The sequence below is a fragment of the Octopus sinensis genome, linkage group LG7 (assembly GCF_006345805.1).
Source record: "Octopus sinensis linkage group LG7, ASM634580v1, whole genome shotgun sequence".
Taxonomy (NCBI): domain Eukaryota; kingdom Metazoa; phylum Mollusca; class Cephalopoda; order Octopoda; family Octopodidae; genus Octopus; species Octopus sinensis.
The window spans coordinates 83,691,068-83,713,549 of record NC_043003.1 but is presented as its reverse complement, the minus strand read 5'-3'; the positions used below and the strand labels follow the sequence as shown (position 1 = coordinate 83,713,549).

The window sequence follows — 22,482 nt, the reverse complement described above, 5'->3', positions numbered from 1 at the left end:
GGCGCCGTCCCTCGCGGGGCTCTGCTCCCTCTGGTGATCCTGATTCGCAGTGCACGACGCCCCCACGCTTCCGAACGTGACCTTATTTCCCACAACGCTGACGCCACCGAGGCAGTTGATGGCGTCCATCCCCATCACCACATCAACTCCATTTATCACGCGTTCGGCCACAATTGCCTGTAGCCTTAGCGTCGCGCCGCGCACCACTATCTCTACCGTGCTGCTACCTCTGCAACGGATTTCGCTGCCGTCGACCGCCCGGACACTACACACCCCGTTCCATTCCTTCGTCACCCTCGAAGTCACCAGGGTGGTCGGTCAGCCCGTATCCACAAGGGCCTTGAACGTCTCCCCCTCGGCCTCCACGTCAATCACTGGCAGTGTCTCCAATAGCGCCTCTACTCGTTTGAGGGGAAAGTTCGAGAGGCAGCAACTTCCCCGCGGTCGTTTCCCTGGCCGCAATCACGGGCAATGTGCCCTGTCTGCCTGCATCGATAGCAAACTGGCCCCAGCTGCGTACAGTCCCGCGCCATGTGCGGTCCCTGGCATTTAAAACATCGTCCTGAGAACGGCCGCTCTCGTTGCACGGTGGGCTTCCGTACCTCTTTCTCGGGACGTCGTCCGTCTTTACGCGCCTCCGTCACCGCCATCGCTATCCCCTTCCGCCCCGAGTGTCCCGTCAACCCGCGAGCATGAGTTACAAGCTCGCTCAATGGCATCTTTTTGACCCCGGGCAGTTGTTGTAGGTGAATCCCTGCGTCATCGGGGAAGCCATTTACGAATGCCAGTCGGGCTGCTCTCTCCAGTCCTTCTCCGGCAAACCCGGCCAGAGTCGCTAGCCTTCTAGCTTCCGCCGCAAAATCATCCACCTGGCCTCCCGTCCACCTGATTGCACCCAGCTTAGCGAAAGCTGTGTACTCGCATTCCGTGTATGCGTCACACAAGCGCCGCTCTATATTCCCATCGCAGAGCCGTTCTTTTTCGTCCATTTCTAGGTAGAGCGACAACGCACTTCTTTCCAAATACAGGGCCATAAGACTCGCCACGTCGCTTATGCCCTGCAGTCTCGCCACCAGCCTGATTTTCTGAATCCAGGCCACTACATCGCCTTCGCCGTTAAAAGGTCTGACGACGTCACTGGCGATCCTAATTTTTGCCGACATCGTGTTGAAAAAAATGTGAACGCTGACTAAATGCCGAAATAGCTTGTGGTTGATGAAAGGAGCACAACGGAAACAAGGAAATAGGAAACAGAAGTGCAATAAGGTCTTACCTGACAGGGGATGAAGTCGGATGGCCTTCAGCCAACTTGCTCGCGTGTTGTCGTCTCGGTGCATTGCTGGGGTCTGTCGCAGCCGGTCGATGCCGCACGTGCGTTGAGTCTGTCGCTTCCGCTTCCGCCGGCGCATGCGCCCTGCAAGACCTGTAAGCATCACTTCCGCTCCTGCCCGTCCCGTCACACTCCTTCATCACCACACCACATCACCCTCACCTCCCCATTCCTTCTATCAATTTATCCTGACTGACCACTAACCAGTACACTTTCCCCCTCTTCATTTCTTTATTATCGCTCTCCCCGCTTTTCTTTTTTTCCTCTCTTCCAGTTTTTGATTTGAACTTTCAAACACATTCCCAACTTTTAAGTCTCTTCAAAAACACCCTCGATTCAATAACACCGTCTACAAACTCTATGCTTGGAATGACCAATTTTAAATACTATTGGAACTTACATACAATGTACAGGAAATTTATATGTATACCATTCTGCCTAAATAATGGAACTGCAGATACAATATCCCTGCATATCTTACGTCTGTTTTCATTCCTCCACTCTCTATTTCATATATTCTCTAGAATAACTATTGCTTAACCATTTTCTCACACTGTCTCCGATGAAGGATTATATAAAATATCTTGGAAACAGCTGTAAGACCTTCTCTTTATAAATGCTCTGTAATCTTTCACAGCCTTGGATTTTTATCTCATTGTGTTAATTTTTTTTATATATACGCATGCTGATATATGATCTACGTTGGACTCCTCATTTGCATAATCACCGAACCTTGAGCTTAACTATAGTCTGTCTATAGCACTTACTCAGCATTACCTGACACCTTTAGGTCTTCTTGACACCATTACCTCTCATAATCTATATATATATATATATATATATATACACACATACATACATGTGTGCAGATAGATAGATAACAAGCTAGCTAGATAGATAGACAGACAGACAGGTAGGAGGGCGGGTGAGGGAGAGATAGATTATAGCTTGACTCAGATTCACATTACTTAAATATTTGTGGGCGCAAGGAGGGTTCAGCTCGTCGGATTTTGGGGTTCGGTCGTCGAATAGGTGGATGTGTTCTCCACCCAAGAAACTTCAAGTAACGTGGAACTGAGTCAAACTGTCATTAAACACACGTAACTCGAGCCAAGTATCGAGTGCTACTTTCTGTTGTTTGTTCCTTTACTTGTGTATAACACACACACACACACAGACACACACACACTCACACACACCAACCAACAGAGTGTGTGATAGCTTAATTAAAGCAGGGAATGTTACTATATTTCATTGGCTGCATGGATAATAACTGAAGCAAACTCGCGAACATTTAACATATATATATATCTATTTTCGGACATTGCTACTTCCAATGAACAATGTTAATAATTGCCGACTGGGAAAGAGACAGACTTCTCTGGAGTTATCGAAAACTATCTGTGACAGCATGCAGTCAGTTCAAAATATCAGAAGTCAACTGCGCAAATCTCTGTGATGACAGAAGTCCGTTAGCCGTCAGCAATCTAACCTACATGTCAAACGATTTTTATAGGGAACCAGAAGCCAGATTCTAAGACGTTCAAGAAAGCCATATCACGCCACATCCTTATACTGATTTGTTGATTACTAGACCGATCACATGAAACTATAATGATTCACTCGTGGTGTCTGATTGAGTATCTAGCAATTAGGTTTCGAATAACCGCCACGAAGGTAACCAAACTTCTAACTGCAATCGCGACCGACTCCAAAAATATAGTCTCAAGAATAAAAAAAAAATTCTCTGGAATTTATGTCATTAATGTCATGTTTCTGTATCAATAGCACAGTAAATATCCAGCCTTGACTCTAGCGAAACGTAAGACTTAGACATATGCAAAAAAAATAGTTACTCCGAGCAGGCATTGACTTTAACTCAAGACATGACGACTTTTCTAACCCATGCTAGCATGGAAAGCAGATGTAAAATGGCAATGATGACAACAGTTATGATGATTACGATGTATGTGCGTGCGTGCGCGTGATGTTTGAAAGTTTCAAGACATGAGTCTACACCTGTTTTTATTGTTACATTCACATTTTTTTGAACGAATTTCATGGGATTGATATTCTGGAGAGCAAAGATGGAGCGCAGGGATTAGTGTGGTGTATGTATGTATGTGTGCATAAAGTGCTAAGACATCCTATAGATGATGAAAAAAGGCGGCAAATAGAGGTGACATGAGACTGCTCGAGCTTCAAGTATAGTAGCAGTAGAATGTGCATGTGTTTGTGTGTAGTTAGCCATGACATGGTGAAAGATGTAGTTAGCCATAGCATGATGAAGAATGTACGAAATAACGCTTAGAAATCTAAAAGTAGCAATAAATTTCAGCGATTCCGACAGAAAAGGAGGTTACATTTAAGAAATTAATGATTGAAACAGATTTTGTTGTATCGTTGGAGGGTCATTACGTGTTACTTGGGTTAGATGGGAGTTAGATAATTTATTCAGGTAGCATGTCGTTTTTCCACATAAAACCAACCGCAATATTCTGTCTTAATGAATTATTTTTATTTCCATATTGACGTTACGAAGGTTACTTGGTAAATCTGTGTTGCTGAACAGCAGAAATGTGATAACGTATGTTTGGAAAAAAGTGAAATCGTTAAATGGTCGTGGTGGCGAGAGGTGAGAGATGAGAATGTCATGAAATCGTTCTTAAGCCGAAATAGAGTGGCATGACTGAGCAAGAATTCTCTACGAAGCCTTTGCTTTGTTTTGAACCTCTGCGCTGCTTGTCCCGTGCGTCTCTATCTTTGGTCATGTTTTGGCAGGGCAGGAAACTGCGTGGAAATTTCCATTCAAATCATGTGATCATACGAATGTACCTGAAGTAGGAATGGTTGAAGCGTAAGCTAAGATCACGTGATATGAGTTGTGTCCAACGTCTGTCACAGAGCTGACGCAGTTTCGAATGCTAAGTACCTTTACAAATGTAATCGATCAGTTGGCAGAGATTTTGCATACGAAAAGAGTAAAAAAACGTCACGGAGATATTTTACTAATATGATTAATAACTAATATGATTAATTATCTAATAGTTTAAGGCAAAGGAGTGAACTGATCATTGTGAAGTAGCTAGATAAATCATACAGAAAGAGGGAGAGAGAAGGAGAGACAGGAGAGAGAGAGAGAGAGAGAGAGAGAGGGATGTGATAAAAAGAGAGAGGTGGGGAGTGATAAAGAGTGAGAGGGATGAGAGTGATAAATAGAGGGAGAGAGAGAGAGAGAGAGAGAGAGAGAGCAGCGAAAAGAGATAGCGCCTCACTACCAAATAATGTGTTGGCGATCGACAAGCTCAGTGTTTGGGAAATCCTACCCACCTATCTTGGCAGGGGACAGGGGTGGAGCTACCAGTGGACATTGAAAGGAGAGTTGACAAACTGGCATGTTCAATAAAAAAAATTATATAATTTTGAGACATGTCAAACTTGTTCAACACCGTTGCGAACAAACAATGATTACAAACCATTAGTTTGTCTTCGTATTTATTAATCAAGAGGCAAAGGTCGGGAAACTTTCCCATGTTTCTTTTATGTTTCGTGGGACTTGTTACTTGTCAGTTTATGAGCGACTGAGTCAGATGGCTTTTTATCTTTGCTTCTTTTTCTTTTCTGTATGTTCTGAAGAGTTTGTGAGTCATTTCTATGTTACATAATAAGCAGTTGATCTCCAGTTCAAAAATGTCAAAGCTGGTTTCTTAAAAGTGTAAAGACATGTATGTATGCATGTATGTATGTATGTATGTATGTATGTATGTATGTATGTATGTATGTATGTATGTATTTATGTATGTATGCATGCATGTATGTATGTATGTATGTATGTATGTATGTATGTATGTATGTATGTATGTATGTATAGGTCACTTTCGAGTGCTACTGGTAACATGTAACCCAGTACAACCTGTTGAATGGTCGGGTCGTCGGCGACTAAACCGGCAACCCCACCAAGCTTGCTTGGTGAGGAGGGTGTTTATTGGACACCCTGCGGGATGAAAAAAAAACCGTCAAAGGGCGGAGAAACTCTTGAGAGTCAACAGCCATCCATCCAATAAATGTCTTAGGGCTGTATCATGCGCGGGGACATAGAAATAATCGGACCGAATACCCGATCGCGCGGTTAAACCATTGGAAGTGAAGGACTCCTAGCCTTTGTTAGGACATCCTTCTAGAAGGTAACTGAGGTAACTGGGATAACTCCGACATAAAACCTGCGGCTCAGTGGTTACCGATGATGTTGACTTGTTCTTCTTTTCGGATTATGACTGCTGTTGCTTAGTGAGTGAGATTGACTCAGTGCACAGCCTTTCCTCACTTAAAAAAAAATCTTCTTGCACAGGCATTGCACGATAACAACATTGATTAAGCTTCGTGCAATGGCCATACTCGATAGCGAGGGGGAAGCCACCATGTGTGTATGTATGTATGTATGTATGTATGTATGTATGTATGTATGCATACATGCATGTATGTATGTGTGTGTGTACGTTTGTGAGTGTATGTGCTATATATATATATATATATATATATATATATATATATATATATATATATATATATTCTCTCTCTTTTACTCTTTTACTTGTTTCAGTCATTTGACTGCGGCCATGCTGGAGCACCGCCTTTAGTCGAGAAAATCGGCCCCGGGACTTATTCTTTGTAAGCCCAGTACTTATTCTATCGGTCTCTTTTGCCGAACCGCTAAGTGACGGGGACGTAAACACACCAGCATCGGTTGTCAAGCAATGCTAGCGGGACAAACACAGGCACACAAACACACACATATATATATACATATATACGACAGGCTTCTTTCAGTTTCCGTCTACCAAATCCACTCACAAGGCATTGGTCGGCCCGGGGCTATAGCAGAAGACACTTGCTCAAGATGCCACGCAGTGGGACTGAACACGGAACCATGTGGTTGGTTAGCAAGCTACTTACCACACATGCGTATACACACACACACATGAATAAGCACATAAATGAAAAACAAGGTGGTAAAAATAGTACTTGAATACTGGACGTAGAGTAATAGGCTTTTATTAAAACCGAAAAAAAAAGATTCACTAACAATTACTTACTGTTCATCGGACAATTGTTATCGGCTTTAATAAAAGTATATACGTGTATATGTGTCTCGCCATGCCTAAGCGAAATATTAAAAAATATTTATATGAGAGAGAGAGGGAGAGGGAGAGAGAGAGAGAGAGAGAGAGAGAGAAGAGAGAGAGAGTGTATGTTTGTGTGTACGTGTATTTATATACCTATTATATATTTATACTTAAATATTTATCGACTGAAACTCCCAGTCTTTGGTTGCTCTCATTTTGCACGTGTAGGCAACGCTAATTGAAACAGATTCGCAAGTCCACAAAAATATTCGTTGTGAGTCAACGGCCGTTATCTCTATCTCTCCTGATCGAGCAAGCTATAATATTCCAGGACAATCCAAGCGAACATGGTTAACTCTCTCTTCGCTAATTTACCAGAGGTATAACTCCTGTAAGGCGGTGAGCTGGCAGAAACGTTAGCACGCCGGGCGAAATGCGTAGCCGTATTTCGTCTGCCGTTACGTTCTGAGTTCAAATTCCACCGAGGTCGACTTTGCCTTTTATCCTTTCGGGGTCGATAAATTAAGTCCCAGTTACGCACTGGGGTCGATGTAATCGACTTAATCCGTTTGTCTGTCCTTGTTTGTCCTTTCTGTGTTTAGCCCCTTGTGGGTAGTCAAGAAATAGGTATTTCGTCTGCCGCTACGTTCTGAGTTCAAATTCCGCCGAGGTCGACTTTGCCTTTCATCCTTTCGGGGTCGATAAATTAAGTCCCAGTTACGCACTGGGGTCAATGCAATCAACTTAATCCGTTTGTCTGTCCTTGTTTGTCCCCTCTGTGTTTAGCCCCTGTGGGTAGTAACGAAATAGGTATAACTCCTAAACGAGGTCGCGAATAGCACATCGCCTATTTAAGCGTGAACACCCGTTCAAACAGCCTCTCTTCTCTAACTGCTTCTTCCCGATCGTCTTCCAGGAATCGTCTTAGGCATCGTTCTTCTCCCCAGCGTGCCATTACTTCGTCCGACACGCTGTGTTGGTACCATCGACGATTTGGTGACAAGGCACGTCCCCACAAGGAAACCAGACCGGGAGACCCTGAGCACATCAGCCGTCCCCGCACTTCGTTCTACTCCACATCCTGTATTTTTTTTGTTAGAGACGTCAACTCCTCTAAGCGTCTCATAGTCGACACGGGAGCCAGCATCAGTATTTATCCTTTATGTTTCACCTCGATTAGGCCTCAACTTTCTGATATTTCTTTGTATGCTGTTAACTACTCTACTATCCGAACCTATGGACAGATTTCCTTATCTGTGAATTTATCTCTACGTAGAAATTTTAAATGGATTTTCGTAATCGTGGATCTGCCTTACCCAATATTGAGTGCGGATTTTCTACACCATTACTCATTATTGGTTGATGTGAGAAGGCTGCGGCTTCTCGACGATACCACCTCCTTATCAACTCCTACGAAGATTTCTACTGTCGCTCCTGCAAGTCCCTCTTTCTTCGTTGCCACCTCAGGAGACCCGTACCACACTTTGCTTGCTTCTTTTCCGGAGCTTACTGATTTGTTTAAACCAACCGAGCCCGTTCATTCAAGACACTTCATCTCCACGAAAGGACCTCCTGTTTTTGTCTCGCCAGCGACGGTTGGCACCGGACAAGCTTAAGGCAGCTCGAGCTAGATTTGAACATATGTTCCAACTTGGCCTTATACGTCCATTCACAAGCCCATGGGCGTCATCTTTACACAATGCAAGCAAAAGGGGGTCCGCAGACTTCCGACCAGTTGGGAATTTCAGACGCCTCAATGCCATCACATGCCTTTCCGTGTGCTTTTCCACACACCAGAACTTTTCACCGTGGACATTAACGATCGGAAAGAGACGGTATCTATTGACAAAGTAAAGAAGGATTTCTCTGAAAGTCTTATTCCACTACCTGACACACCTGTCACATTCACTCCAGCAACAAAAACTTCACAGCAACCTCAAACATCCTTACAGGCTTCCAAACGACATTCGCAAACACCACATTTCGTTCCACTTTATTTCACACGAAGTGGTAGAACTGTAACTTGGCCACATAAACTGTCCAAAACTATCTGTGTTTAATCACCTTTTCGTATTAACATAAACTGTGCCTGTTGATACACCACCTGTTTTGAACAAACTGTACGATTTAACAAACTGTTTTACTGCATCTTCTTTTGCATATATTATTACATATATTTCGTATGTTATATGCGTTTGTCTTTACATGTTTCTATTCTTTTATTCGCATAATCTTGTGTTTGCATGCATTGTTTACATTTGCCATCATCCGTGATTTAACCTTTCCCCCATACTCTTTGTGTAGAACGGGCATTCACCTGTTTCATTGCCTACAGTTTAACTCTTTGCCTATTCGACCTTTTCACTCCTTTCGGTCTGGGGGAGAGTAATGTAGGTAGCGCTAATTGAAACAGATTCGCAAGCCCACAAAAATATTCAATGGGAGTCAACGACAGTTATCTCTTCTGATCGAACAATCTAGAATATTCCAGGACAATCCAGGCGAACATGGTCAACTCCCCCTTCGTTAATTTACCAGAGGCATAACTCCTAAACGACACATGCAGGAGGTCGCTAGTAGCACATCACCTATTTAAGCGTGAACACTTGTTCAAACAATCTCTCTTCTCTAACTGCTTCTTCGAGACACGACAAGGTCCACCGCGACCACGAGAGAGCCAGGCACATGAATTCAATATCTAATTTCCTACCAGTAGCTCGCCATGGTATTCTACGCCTAATGCATGTGGAAGAGTAAATCTTGTAGCTTCATTCATATCTATTTACTCAAAGTTATCATAGAACATGACAAGTTGTTAGAAACTTTTCTTCTTTCCATAAATCTTTATTGAACATTGTATACTTGCTGTACGCGTCCATTTGTCACGCGTCTGAATAAAACTTTGAACGTGAAGTTATTCACACAGAACGAGTGTTGTCGTTCTTTACTGCACAGACGTATTTCATGGTTATTGGATTAATGGTTCAGTCCAATTATTAAAGTGTTGACGTTTTATTAGCGACCTCTCTCGCTAAACATGTATACATATACACATATTTTGCATATCAAACCCAAGCCTTTATTTTGAATTTGTTTATTCACATAATTACCTCGATATGTGCTCACCTTGATTCCTATTATAGTCACTCTTTACCCTGTGGAATCGGTCCCTTGTAAGGACATCGGAATCTAAGTTCGAATAATTTGAGCGCCACTAAGTGTTTTTCTATACTGAAAATCTCTGGATCTCATCTGTTGACTATATATATATATATATATAAACTCAAATTAGACTATCATACTCATACATTTATAAATTCGACTTAAAATGCGTATTACATATATTAATACATATCGACACATATGAAAACTTTTAAATTTATTTATAAAATATAAATATATTTATAAATATACATAAAGATAAATGTTAATAAAACCCATGTGGGATACATATGGAAGGAAGTAAGAGAAATAGAGGACTGAAAAAAATTTTTTGTACTGAAATTAAGAGCGGTTAAGAGTTTCGATTAAAAGACCCATAGAGTTTGGTGTGTTTTTTAATAATATAAATGGTATATAAGGTATATAATACACTTCAGAGGGATTCACTTTCAACGGCCGTTTCTAGAGTTCATGTACTGGTAGAAAAATTGATAAATCTTTTGTTTCGGGTTCGACCCGAGCACTTCTTTTTAGCAGCTCTATATATTTCTTAAGAAAGAACAATATTAATATTATATATATATATATATATATATGTATGTATTATATGAGCTAGTAGTAAGGGATTATTAATTAATCCAGGCAAAAATATTTCATAAGCTCTGTGATGGCACATTGTTTAGATTAATAAAGAGCTCTAAGTATTCTTATGGTAGGGTCTGAAGTTATAGTTCTGCACAATTCTCTATTGTAAATCCGTGGTTGGGCTCCAGACAAACTGATTTTTACACAGAGTGATATGTCAGACGAGTTATAAATAATGGTCATTAAATATTTTACTTTTATTAACGTAAATTTGGCTTACAGCTGTTTCCAGTAGTCTTTATAGGCACGTTACTGATAGGTTCACTCAATTGGTCTATTGATTAGTTGAGAAAAATTGAATGACCTAATAAAATTGTTTATGTGTCTGTGTTTGTCTCCCCAACATCACTTGACAACCGATGCTGGTGTGTTTACGTCCCCGTAACTTAGCGGTTCGGCAAAAAGATACCGATAGAATAAGTACCAGGCTTACAAAGAATAAGTCCTGGGGTCGATTTGCTCGACTAAAGGCGGTGCTCCAGCATGGCCACAGTCAAATGACTGAAACAAGTAAAAGAGTAAAAGAGTGTATATATATATACCAAGGGCCCGGGAACAGGGGGTGCAGCGGGTGCACCTGCACTCCTTGGAATTTTCAGGTGGTGCAAGATCAAAATTTGCACCCCCTACATAATTTTACCAGTTTCGGAAAATAGTGTCTAAAAAGTTATCTGTATAAGATGCTTGAAGCTAGATTTCGTTTCAAAGCAAAAACAAAAAACAAAAATAAATGAATAAAAGTGATGAAGCTGGGCTAGGAAATTTATGACTGACCAACTTCTGAAGCAAAGTAGCGTCAAGAGAAAAAAATAAATTATGTGACAACAACAACAGTAGCAGCAAACAAGAACAACAAACATGACCAGCATCTACGGCTACTCTTCATACTTGGTCCTCTTTGTAGTTGATGTCGCTAAAGACTGACGACATGGTTGAATGGATTCGACTGTTTGACCTCAGCCTAAAAATAAAAGCCCTTTTAAAATTATTTCAGTCATTTCAGTTTTCTCACTTAGGTTGTTAGGTCCAAAGTTTGACAAGGGAACAAAATGATTTATTTTTATGTTTGATATTTAATGCTCATTGTTAAATGCCTTGATATTTATTGCTCATAAAAAAAAATTTTTTTAAGATTTTGAAAGGAAACATTTGACTATAAATGATTGCAGACCAACTCCGAAGTTACCTAATTTGCGAAGAAATGTATTCGACAATTTCAGACTAATCTATATAAAAAGGAAATGATATTAAAAGCATTACCTACCGTCATCCTGTCGCGGTTAACCACAAAGAGGTGCTTTTTTCGCTCATAAGTCTAACCCTAGCTGAGGCCAGCATACGGGCTAATATGCTTTTAACAGGGGTCTTTAATTTTATTAATCTTAGCTGATCCGAGGATTATATCCAGCCTGGAGCTAAGCAACCGAAGTGGAGGGATACGAACGCTTTCCTCGATACAACAAAAGATTTTCCCATACATTATTACCCGTCCAATTAGGGGAAAATAACATACTCGACTTTGTCTTTATTCACAATGTTCAATTCATTCCCACAGCTATATCCAACCAAAGCATTATACAATTATCTGTATATGGTACAAATATATATCCGACTCGCAGCATGGATTTCTACCCCGAAGATCTTGCCTAACAAATCTTCTCCTTCTTGAAGAATGGATTACAAGGACCATGGCTGAAAAAGACTTGGTGGGTGTGGTATTTTTGTACTTCGCAAAGCCAGAAGGAATCTTTTCCTCATCCACCGATCCTTTCAAATGGACGTCTTTTAGCCTGTATACATCACTCTAGTTCGACCCATCCTCGAATATTGCATCCATAACTCAAACCCATATCTCCAGAAAGACATTCAACACCTGGAACGGGTTCAACACTTGGCAACCCGAATGGGCGCGGGCTTGTCTAAGCTTGCGTAAGAGGAACGTCCCCAACGGCTGGCATTGCCTTCACTCGAACGACGGAGGATGCATGGAGATCTCATCCAGCTTTCAACATCTTCAACGGACATGTAAACTTACCATTTGCGGAGATTTTCACCCCAGCGCCGGATAGAGGTCTTCGTGGACATGATCGCAAACTTTATCCCCGACACTTTCGTTTCAACGGGCGGAAGGCTGTACTCTCCGTCCGTATCCCAGCCCCGTGCATAACCCAAGCGAATTCTTTGACCCCACAACTCAAGTGCAGAGACACAACTTAAAATTAATATCATGGAAGTTGATATACTTGCGGCTATTAGTGATTTAGACTCAAACTCAGCATCTGTACCAGATAGTATTCTAATTATATTGCTAAAAAACGTGCAAAAACCGCCTCATGAAATCATTAAAGGTACTATTTCAAAAGTCGCCAGATACCTTCATATTCCCGAGACTATTGAAAGAAGCTATAATAAAACCTATATAGGTACAAAGGAGGTAGCAGTGCTGAAGCTAAAAATTACAGACCTGTTTCCCTCAAGTCTTACACGTCTAAAATTATCCAATGCCTTGTCTGAAGACAAAAAGTAATAACATACCTGAGGGAAAACAACTTAGATGACACTCGGAATAGGTTTCGGGCTGAACGAAGTTGTCTGTCACAATGCTTACAACATCATAACACTACCTCTAATAATCTCTTAAGAGGAAAGATCATTGACTGTTAAATCGATAAGGCGTTTGACAAGACGGATCATGGAATCAGCTATCATAATTTAAGAAATCTTGGTATCACAGGAAATGTCGGAGAATGGTTCTTTAACTCCCTATACGGTAGGAGTCAACCTATTACTGCAAATAGATTTCTATAATACGTCGTATACATCAGGGAACGAATTACTCAAAAATATCGATGGCTAGGAGCTAAACCAGAAAAAAATATGAAAATTAGTACTTCAAAATTTCAGCATCTTCATTACAAACGAATTCACCCAAATCGCAATATTTGACACACGGTAACATGATGATTCAGGGCACTAACGACTTCTTTAAATGCAGCAAACTCATAATCTTCTAACTCATCCGGTCTCATAGAAGAAATTGAATGATTACAAGGAACGTTCACTGGTAAAATACCTTAGGTTAAAAGTCTTATTTACCGACAATATCTGAAAGCGCTGAGTCTTTGTGGTAAGTAGATTGCTTACTAACCACATGGTTCTGTGTTCAGTCCCACTGTGTGGCACCTTGGGCAAGTGTCTTCTACTATAACCTCAGGCCGAGCAAAGCATTGTGAGTGGATTTCGCAGACGGAAACTGAAAGAAGCCCGTCATATATGTTTGTGTGTCTGTGTTTGTCCCCCCCCCCACCATCTCTTGACAACTGATGTTGGTGTGTTTACTCTCCCGTAATTTAGTGGTTCGGCAAAAGTGACCGATAGAGTAGGTAATAGGTTTACAAAGAATAAGTCCTGGAGTCAGTTTGTTCGACAAAAGGCGGTGCTCCATCATGGCCGCAGTCAAATGACTGAAACAAATGAAAGATATATATATATATATATATATATATATATATATATATATATATATATATATATATATATATTTGAACTAGGGACAACTGATGAAGGGGGTTTTTCCTTGTGTAGTTTGTCTTGTACTCTGTTTTTTCGTTGTAAAAAAAAAAGGTCCGTTCCATGCTTGTTTTTTCGTTTTCGTTCTCGTTGAGTTCTGTGTCTATTTGTGGTGTCTTGTACTCACGTATATATATTTATATATGCATGTATATATACATGTAGATGTAGGTACGTACATATATGTATGTATGTATTCATATATTTTATTTATTACACTATTGTATGACTGAGCGCCCTCGCGTCGATTCGATTCGATTCGTTTCGTTTCTTCTTCTTCTCCCAGTACAGTTATATATATATATATATATATATATATATATATATATATATATATATATATATATATATATATATATATATATATATATATATATATATATATATATATAACAATTGCAGCGTGGAAGGTGTTTATAAGCCATTTAAGAAACACACAAAAGCCGTTCGATTCACTTCAACATTTAAGTTTAATTTGTCAAAATATTTTCGTTGCTAAAATCCGCGACCTGTTCATTGACAAAAATCCGTGATGCAGCACGGATTTTTGTCAGTGAACAGGTCGCGGATTTTAGCAACGAAAATATTTTGACAAATTAACTTAAATGTTGAAGTGAATCGAACGGCATTTGTGTGTTTCTTAAATGGCTTATAAACACCTTCCACGCTGCAATTGTTTTCGTTTCAGCACACGATCTCAGATCAAATTACTTGCTATGCGAGTACATCTCCGTAATATATATATGTATTACTCAAAGAAATTCCAACTTTGATTTTTACGTTTTATTCACAATCTTATAGTGATGTAATATTAGATACGAGAATATAACGAAATGATAGAATATTAAATGTCCATTCTGATTGAACTAGTACTTTCATGCATTAAACTATGCAATCTTCAGACTCATATAGTCGTGGTGACAGTTATGTTTTACAATTTCTAACTGTAGTCAGTGGATAAGTTGTGTTCCGGAATGTTAAATTTAGCAAACTGTATTCTGACCAATCAGTGTGTGTGATTTTAATAATTTATCTAACTTGATTGTTTAGTTTAGGCGTCACGGTTTGTTGAACATGTCAAGAGACTTGTGTTTTGACCCTGGCCAAACCAGTAATTGTTGGTCTATTTTTAGAAATGTCGTAAATATTATTTCAGTTATCGCATTTAGCTAGCTGGTTACTCAAAGGTATCTGACGGACATCTGGGTCTCTAATTTGTGTTGGTGCACATGTGAACGTTCTGATAGTGCATTTTCAGTCTGTCCATATAGAGTTCTTCACAATTTAGGCATTTGGTGCAGTAAGTAAAATTTTTACTTTTGTGAATATTTGATGCAGTAAATTAAATATTTTCCCTGCTTTTGTGTTCCTATATTGGCCGGTATGAATGAATTGGCACGTGTGCCACACCGTCTATCACTGCATTTAGATACAGTGAATGATTGGTCTTCTTTTGCTAAGGTCAAACTTCGCCTTTTAATAATTTTTTTCAAGTTTTTAGACTGTCTTTTACTAAGAACCATAGTTCGATCTGGGATTATATCTTAATTCATTTGAGCAATGGTTGGTAGGTTTGCTTTGGCAATGTTGAAGATATTCTGGTGACATGGGTTGTGTGTCACTATAAATGGTATGACCTGTTCCAGTTATCCTCTTCTTTCGGTTGTTCTCAGTTGTTGTATGGGTATTTTTATAGCTCGCTCTATGCCATTTTCTATAAGTAGAGTACAAAGTATGGGACGTTGCGCTTTGAATGTGGTGGATAGCATGACTTACAATTCAGGTATTGATGTGCGTCCGTGTGTTTGTGGTATATATCTGTGGTAATGGTGGTGTCCTTTTTAATTGCCATTCTATCTAGGAATGGTAATTTGGTACTTACTACTCATCTCTTTTGTAGGTTCAGGAGGATATTTACGGCTGAGCAAGGTGAAATGAAATGTTTTGCTCAAGAACATAACGTGCTGCCTAGTCGGAACAGTTCCCCCATTCCACTGTGTTGTGATATGTCTGTCGCTTCATTCGTTTTATATTATCATAACATTTTTAGATACACTTTTGTGTAACAACATTCGATACCCAGATTCATTTGTACTGTCCCCTTGTGGTTGAAATAAAATTAATTCGCTTTTTCTCCGTTCTGTTGATGTATTAAACTGTAAGTTGCTGGTTATTGTTAATTTAATTGTTGAATTTGCTGTTGTTTCATTTGTTGTGTGTTTTTTTAAAAAACAAAACACCTTGTTTTATCGCGTTTAGCAGAATTTTGAACGTTATTCCCCTCTTGAGGAGGGGAATTATTTATTCTCTTGCGCAAGGGCTTCTCTCCAACCCAAAAGAAAGAAATATATGAGGAAACCAATTTTAAAATGCCTTCTTATAAAGTTTTGACCATGCCGTCGGGCGAAGAATTTTTGAACGGAAAAATCGTTGAAACAATTGAGTCTAATTTCGCTGCAGTAGCAAGACTAAAAAGGAAAACCTTAAACATGACAAATGAATAGTTAAACCAATTCAAAAATATGTTGGAGAGGGAGGGGTATGATTTGAAAGCCACCTTCCTGAGTTAATTGAAAACACGGCAAAAAAAAATAATTGGTTTTAAATGTCTGAACATTAAAACTAAAAAGTTGGACTATGCGTGAAGAGAGGGGGTCGAGAAATGCTTGCAACCAATATGGTGGGACATTGCATTTATCACCAGAGGTCGCAAATTTGCAACCATTGTCGTCCACCTAAAAAGTGAAGAGCGAAGGAGCTTTCAGTAACAGTACTGCTACCGACTTATTTAGGTAGACATACCTAAAAAAATCACAGTGGAGGAAATTCCACCAGAAATAGATGTAACATGACTCCGCGTTGCTCTAATCATAGGTCTCGAGGATAAAATAACAATTCTCGAGGTTAGTAAAATAGAGCAGCAACATTGGAAGGAACAAGAGCTTGAGATCATGATTCAAGCAGCTCAACAAACTCTTCAAGAGATAGTGGAAAACATCGTGATTAATGAGGAAACTACGTTGAGGGTGACGGTGGAGGGTAGGAGGCCACGGTGCTTCGAATGTGGGGAAAAAGGCCACATTCGGATAAACTGTCCCGCCCTAAAAGAAGAAACAGCGCCGCCAGCAGAGTCTCCAACAAAAATCATAAAACAAGGAAACAAAGAAGGATGGACTAATATAACCCATAAAAAAAGTCCCTAAAAGAAAAACTGCCAACTTCACCCCTTCAACTTCCAGCTCCAGCAAAAGAAAAACACCCCCACCCACAGACACACATGACCACCACCCCCCACCTCAACCCAAACATGGACCCCCAAAATCACCTGTAGAATCTACCCCTCCCAGTCCCGAAAAATATTTCCCCTCCCAACGAGAAACGAGCCCGATAGCAGTGAATGCTAACAACCAGGCATTAAAAAACTCCAACCGCAAAAGAATACACCAATCATTAAACTATTCTACCGGGAGGAATTGTAATCTATGAAATCGACAGAGACAATTACAATTTATTGCATAGCTACCACTCGAAGGACATAGGCCCTCCAAGAATGGACATTTGCAAGTCCATGTACGAGGGAAGGTAAACCACATTTCATGGTTTCACTCACAGACTTATCCGCTCGGGGTGAGGAGAAACAGTATGATATTTAAATTTCGTGGCCTCAGGTCGGATTGGAAGCAAGGTCACTTTCTTAATGACCTCAGGCCACATAGACTGGATGTGATAGTGGCCACGGAGACCAGACTGAATAGGTTGCGGGACTTTTCCCCACTCCTGAACTCCATGTCAACCGGGTGGGTGTGGATGGGGGTAGTGGTGTCACGATCCTACTCAGGAAAACCTGGTTTCCGAGACTAGAACAATCAGGCTTGTAGGTGTCTATATCCACTGCGGGGCTGGACAATCTGCTTTTTTTAGAAACCTAGAAAATTTCCTAGGCACGTCTCACAATTTAGTACTGCTGGGTGATTTTAACACAATTTGCGATGCACGTGTAGATCTGCTTAGTCGCTTTCAGCTGGCAGATCGGTACAGACTAAAATTTCCGAACGCTCCACTGTGGACCTGGACGAATAGCGACAGGTCTTCTAGGTCTTATTTAGATAGAATTTTAGTTAGACGGAAAGACAAGGAGAAGCTAGATGTCCACAATTCCACTTTGTTAACTACAGCGACCACAAACTTGTGTCCTGTAAGCTAGTTGTAGATAGGATATGTAGACAAGGCCCTGGCTACTGGAAAATTAACAGGTCGGTTTTGACCTGTGAGGAGTACTGGAACCGGATGAGAAAATAAGGCTCTCACAGGCGCCATTATGAACAACAAATGGTGGAGGCAGCCCAAGTGTTGGCACCGAGATTGGCGCTCAACCAACACGCCGAGTATTTAACACGAAGTTTGGATTGTCAGGTCGAAGTTTCGTGCAATGGGTCGACAAGGATCCAACGCTGCGAGATGGAACCCTGTGGTAAACGAACCGGAGGAGATATGCAAGGTTCTTTACGAGCTTTTAAGACAGCTTTGCGATGACTGTACTGCCAATGTCAGCGCTATGGCGACCAGAGATCGCTCTGAGCGCCATTGGGATGACTGACCCCCCGCTAGGAGCCCACAGTCAGTGCTATGGCGACCAGGACTCACTCTGAGCGCCATTGGGATGAATGACCACCGATAGGAGCCCACACTCAGCGCTATGGCGACCAGAGCTCGCTCTGAGCGCCATTGGGATGACTGACCCCCGCTAGGAGACCACAGTCAGCGCTATGGCGACCAGAGCTCGCTCTGAGCGCCATTGGGATGACTGACCCCCGATAGGAGCCCACAGTCAGCGCTATGGCGACCAGAGCTCGCTCTGAGCACCATTAGGATGACTGACCCCCGCTAGGAGCCCACAGTCAGCGCTATGGCGACCAGAGATCGCTCTGAGCGCCATTGGGATGACTGACCACCGCTAGGAGCCCACAGTCAGCGCTATGGCGACCAGAGCTCGCTCTGAGCACCATTAGGATGACTGACCCCCGCTAGGAGCCCACAGTCAGCGCTATGGCGACCAGAGCTCGCTCTGAGCGCAATTGGGATGACTGACCACCGCTAGGAGGTTTCCAGGAAGTCCTCGAAAATTTCCAGGAATTCTCTTCCTCGGAACTTTCCAGGAAGTCTTTCATCCTCAGAAATTTCCAGGAAGTCGTCGGAATTTTCCAGGAAGTCTCTCATCTTCGGAATTATCCAGAAGTCTCATCCTCGTAACTTTCCAGGAAGTCCTCGGAACTTTCCAAGAATTCTCTCATCATCTGAACTTTCCAGACAGTCCTCAGAATTTTCTAGGAAATCTCATCGTCGGAACTTTCCAGGTATTCGTAGGAGTATTCCAGGAAGTCTCATCGTCGGAACTTTCCAGGGAGTCTCATCGTCGGAACTCTCCAGGAAGTCTTCGAAATTTTCCAGGAAGTGTCATCCCTATCTTATCTGTTGTTGATGACCATTTTGATGAACAGAAAAACTTCTTCGGCAGTGCGATCCAAGCACTGCAACTGTTTGTGGACAGTAAGAGGAACTATGTTAGAAAATGAACTTCATTTGGTCACATTCGATTGAGAGTGTTTTGCTTAGATTATGAACATTTCAGCCGAATCCTCATAATAACAAAAATTATTATTATACATGTATTTTTTATGTTAACATTGGAAAAATCAACATTTTTCATAAAAATATTAGGACTTAGGTTTGCACCCCCTTAGCAAATTTTGTTGCTGGACCACTGATATATATATATATATATATATATATATATATATATATATATATATATATATTATATATATATATATTTACACACACACACACACACACACACATGCACTCTCTCTTTCTCTCTCGTGCTGTTGGTAAAGTATGTTTGCTATTCAGAAAAGTGATTTACCTATAGGTCAGTCACACAAGTAAAAGTGCAACTGACAAGCGAAACATACAATAAATACAGTATCATAGGTATTCATTCTTCGTTCTATTTTTTAAAAATTTTCTCGTGTGTTTCAAGTGAGATCAGTTTGCCAGGTAATAAACCTTATCAGGTGGTATTTCCAGCTCTACCTTGAACATAACGAAAGCACATTCCAGCGCTTCATGTTGCAGAACCTTATCAGAATAGGAACCCTCCTTCATTTCATGGATTTTTCTGTAAACAAAGAGAAATTCATATGATTCATGGGGAAACATTTTTCTAAAGGTGATTAAGATAAAATTGGTTATTATTGGCATAGGAGTGGCTGTGTGGTAAGTAGCTTGTTTACCAACCACATAGTTCCGGGTTCAGTCCCACTGCGTGGCACCTTGGCAAGTGTCTTCTACTATAGCCTCGGGCCGACCAAAGCCTTGTGAGTGGATTTGGTAGACGGAAACTGAAAGAAGCCCATCGTATATATATATATGTGTGTGTGTATGTATGTATTTGTGTGTATATGTTTGTGTGTCTGTGTTTGTTCCCCCAACATCGCTTGACAATCGATACTAGTGTGTTTACGTCCCCGTAACTTAGCGGTTTGGCAAAAGAAACCGATAGAATAAGTACTAGGCTTACAAAGAATAAGTCCTCGGGTCGATTTGCTCGACTAAAGGCGGTGTTCCAGCATGGCCGCAGTCAAATGACTGAAACAAGTAAAAGAATCTCAGGTGTCATTTCTGTTATTTATGACACCAAGCTACACACAGGACTTACTGTTTATACATACATACATACATAGATACATACATACATACATACGTATGTACATACACTTAGAGCACATACAAATACATGTGCGCGTGCGCATTAATGTTTGTTTTAAAGTTAATTTTTATATATAAATAATACAACGTTAGATAGATTTTAGTGGAGTTCATATTTATTCGGGACGGTTTGTAATCTGAAACCTGAGTCATTGTCAACTTTTACCTTGAAAAATAAATATATAAATAACTACGTTCACTGAACATCGCCGCGAATTCCCCTTGTTTTTCAAAAATACCTACTAAATCACAAAATAAGGGGGTGGGGAATCTGCCCTTTTTTCAAATCCTGGCAGCAACACCAGCTAGAAGCAGGATAATAATCTAAATCTACTAGGCGCAGGAGTGACTGTGTGGTAAGTAGCTTGTTTACCAACCACATGGTTTTGGGTTCAGTCCCACTGCGTGGTATCTTGGGCACGTGTCTTCTACTATTGCCTCGGGCCGACCAAAGCCCTGTGAGTGGAGTTGGTAGACGTAAACTGAAAAGAAGCTCGTCTTATATATGTATATATATATATATATATATATATATATATGTGTGTGTGTGTGTGTGTGTGTGTGTGTGTGTGTGTGTGTGTGTGTGTGTGTGTGTGTGTGTGTGTGTGTGTGTGTGTGTGTGTGTGTGTGTGTGTGTGTGTGTGTGTATGTTTGTGTGTCCGTGTTTGTCCACCTAGCATTGCTTGATAAACGATGCTAGTGTGTTTATGCCCCCGTCACTTAGTAGTTCGGCAAAAAGAGACCGATAGAATAAGTACTAGGCTTACAAAGAACAAGTCCCGGGGTCGATTTGCTCGACTAAAGGCGGTGCTCCAGCATGGCCGCAGTCAAATGACTGAAACAAGCAAAAGAGTAAAGAGAGTAAAGAGTACGTAAAATGAATCACTACACACGCATACACAGGCTTTTGCTTCCCAGTCACATGATTTCGACTTTAGTCCCACTGCGTAGAATTTTGCGTGAGTGTCTTTTACTAATATCCCGGGCTGACCAAAGCTTCTTGAGCGGATTTGGCTGGTGGAAACTGAAAGAAGCCGTATATATATATGTGCTAATGTTCCCGTAATTTAGAGGTTCGGAAAAGGAGACATGTGGAATAAGTACCTGACTTAATAAGCAATAGGGTCGAATTGTTCGAATAAAAACCTTCAAGGGCAGTGGCGGCTCGTAGATAAAATTAGAAGATGTGCTGCTTCAGGAAATTTTTAGACGTTGTTTTAATATTGTGTAAAAAGGAGCAAACATAAAAAAAAAATTATACATAAACTTGATCAGTTCTCATTTTAACCACTGCTGCGAATTCCCCTTGTTTTACAAAAACACCCACTAAATCACAAAATAAGGGAGTGGGAAATCTGCCCTATTTTTCAAATCCTGGCAGTAACACTGAAGCCGGAAACAGGATAATAATCTAATTCTACACTTTATCACATTCAAGAATATAAACACGTTTTTAAGCACAACACACGCGGAGTCAAAAAGAAACAGTACCTTTCACCGGCACACCGGGGTCGGCACTGCGTGAATCATAATGCTTTCTCTCCCTAGCGTGCAGCTTCCTATCTCGGACATGTGAGCATGCGTACAACAGCCAAACACCGAGTCGCTGGAAGTGCGAAGCGTACAGTTCTATATAAGGATTTTTGTATTTTTTTTCATAAACTAGGGGATGGCTACTGACATTACAGAGAAAACAGGATTCATTATATAGAATGTTATCGATAATATCGAGAGGAAATAGGGGGAGCTACAGTTCCGAAGTGCCTTTACACGAGCCGCCACTGTTCTGGGGTATTAAGATACTATTAAGATAGAAAAGCGCATCTAGTCCATAAAAAACATAAAAGCACGCACATACAAATTTACACGCAAGTACCCGCACGC

General features: G+C 40.9%; 1 long non-coding RNA gene across 1 annotated transcript; it reads right to left on the bottom strand.

Annotated features, from left to right (window-relative positions):
- Positions 1-489: 489 nt before the first annotated feature.
- On the bottom strand, positions 490-22,149 carry LOC118764287. The gene is made up of 3 exons (XR_005000087.1): positions 22,048-22,149; positions 8,538-8,542; positions 490-502 (listed from the first exon to the last, which is right to left on the bottom strand). It is a non-coding gene; the product is annotated as an uncharacterized LOC118764287 (long non-coding RNA).
- Between the last annotated feature and the right edge of the window lie 333 nt (positions 22,150-22,482).